The 2,500-nt window shown below is 39.5% G+C and overlaps 1 protein-coding gene across 5 annotated transcripts in view; it reads left to right on the plus strand.

Annotated features, from left to right (window-relative positions):
* Nucleotides 1–2,500, plus strand: part of LOC113809816 (prostaglandin E2 receptor EP4 subtype) — a 109,125-nt gene that overhangs the window by 57,601 nt on the left and 49,024 nt on the right. For 2 of the 5 annotated variants that reach the window (XM_070126245.1, XM_070126351.1), the window contains one exon: nucleotides 866–1,032. The exons of 2 other annotated variants lie outside the window; for them this stretch is intronic. The gene's annotated coding sequence lies outside the window, so the exon portion shown is untranslated. The remainder of the gene's footprint in view (nucleotides 1–865; nucleotides 1,033–2,500) is intronic. One more of the 5 variants, XM_070126302.1, reaches the window with a different exon arrangement.

A 2,500-nucleotide genomic window follows, 5' to 3' on the forward strand; every position in this document is an offset into this window, starting at 1 on the left:
AGTAGTAGTAACAATAATAATAATGAGGATAATGATATGTATAATGACAGTAATAGTTCTGATAATAGCAATGGAAATCATAATAATAATGATAATAGTAATAATGATGATAGTAATAATGATAATAGTGATAATGATAATAATGCTTATTATAATAATAATGATGATGATAATGATAACGATGATAACGATAATGATAATAATGATAATAATACCAAAAAATGTAGAGATAATGATAATGATAATGGTGATGACAAAAATAACCTTTTTCATGCGTGAATGTTATGATAAATATATTCTCACATAGATGAAAAAGTATTTATGTAAGTGAAATATAAATGTCAGCCATTAAAAATGATTTTTTTTCAATTTATCTAATACCCTGAATACTTTCTTTATAATGAAAAAGATTCAAAGTTATAATCGTGGCAGATATGACCGGATGATATATTGATTATAAAGAATAGAAAGGGTCAATTTTCACATCAAAATTATCATCATAGGAAAAATAAAAGTATTTGAGAGTATGTTTATGACATACAAGATAATGATTTTAATAATTGTAATTATGGTAATCATGATTATTATAATGATTATAAAGAACTGAAAAGGGTTAAATTCTGATATCAAAATTACCATCAAAGAGAAAGATGAGTTTTCAGCGGAATGTTCATGGAAATGCAAGAAATGATGAGCATATCCAAAGCCTTTAAAAGAATAAATTAATATTGAACCCAAGGGAATCCCGAAATACCATCGACACAGGCTTTGATTAAGGCGTGGAATGCACAACCAGAAATTCCAAAAAAAAAAAAAAAAAAAAAAAATCTTGAAGAGCACAGATTAATAAAGCCATTTTCCGCAGAGGGACAAGTGTGCTTCGAGGAAAACCGAAAAATATAAGTACGGTCGATCCTCCGTCAGCGGGAAAACCCGTGACAAGCGCAGGTGTGCAACAGACGGGCGTTTGTTCTCCTCACGCCCACGCTCGCTCCACCAATGTGCACTTAGCCATATATATGCTGTAGGCGAGTAAGTTCAAGAGCAATTAGGTATGCATACATGAATATATATATATATATATATATATATATATATATATATATATATATATATATATATATTTATATATTTATATATATATATAATTGTGTGTGTGTATGTATGCATGTGTGTATGTGTGTGCGTGTGTGTGTGCGTGTGTGTGTGTGTGTTTGCATGCACACACACACACCACGACCACACAATTAGCGAACCTGTAATCAAACGTACTTAAGGTAACATGTCATGCAGCCAAATCACACACCGCAAAGTGAAGTTTTAATTATCTTTTGAAATGAAGGGACTTACCTTGAAGGGGAGAAGGGGAGAGGGGAGGGGGGAGGGGGAAGGGTAAGGGGAGAGAGGGGAGAGGGGAGAGAGAAGAGAGAGAGTGAGGGGAGTGGTAAGGGGAGGGGGAGAGGGTAAAGAGGGGAGAGAGGAAATTAGAAAAATGAGGGCAACAGGAACTCACAATGCGTCAGTATTTACCATGGCGGGGAAGGGAGGGGAGAGGGATAGGATGAGAAGAGAAGAGGGGATAGGGGGAAGGAAGAAGATAGGAGGGGAGAGGGGTAGGATGAGAAGAGAAGAGGAGATAGGAGGAGGGAAGAAGATCGAAAGGGAGAGGGGTAGGATAAGAGGGGAGGAGGGGGGAGAAGGAGAGTAAGGAGGGAGGAGGAGAGGATAGGGAGATGAGGGGAAGGGAATGGAATGGGGTGAGGGAAGACGAAGAGGAGGAGAGAGACGAGGAAGAGGAGGGAAAGGGGAAGAAGGAAGGATAAAGAAGGGAGGAAGGGAAGAATGAAAGGGAGAATGGGAAGCGATTGGTTATTTTGATGAAAAGAAAGGAAGAGGAAGAGGAGGAGAATACGAGGAGGGAGAGGAAAAAAAGAGATACAGAAGAGGGAAGGAGGACGAATGAGAAAGAAGATCGGATTGAGGAGGAGGAATAGAAGGAGGAGGAGGAGGAGGAGAAAGAGGGAGAAGAAGAGGGGGAGGAAGAGGGAGAAGAAGAGAAGGAGGAGGAAGAGGGAGAGGAGGAGGAGGAAGAGGAGAAGAAAGAGGAGGAGGAGGGGGAGAAGGAGGAGGAAGAGGGAGGAAAAGGAGGAGGAGGAGGAGAAAGAGGGAGAAGAGGAGGAGGAGTAGAGAAAGCGAGAAGAGGAAGAGGAGGAGGAGTAGAAGGAAGAAGAAAAGGGATAAGAGGAGGAGGAATAGGAGATGAAAGAGGTAGAAGAGGATGAAGATGAGAAGGTATGATAATAATAATAACAATAATAACAGTAATAATAACAATGATAATAATAATGATAATAAGAGGCGTAGAAGGAGGAGGAGGAAGAAGAGGAAGAAGAAGGGGAGGAAGAGGAGGAGGGAGAGGGAGGGAGGAAGGGGATGAGCAGGAAATTAGACGCATTGCAATCATGTTGCGTGCAGGATATCCGTGTACTGAAGAGGAAAA

Source organism: Penaeus vannamei, chromosome 1 (genome assembly GCF_042767895.1).
Source record: "Penaeus vannamei isolate JL-2024 chromosome 1, ASM4276789v1, whole genome shotgun sequence".
Classification (NCBI taxonomy): domain Eukaryota; kingdom Metazoa; phylum Arthropoda; class Malacostraca; order Decapoda; family Penaeidae; genus Penaeus; species Penaeus vannamei.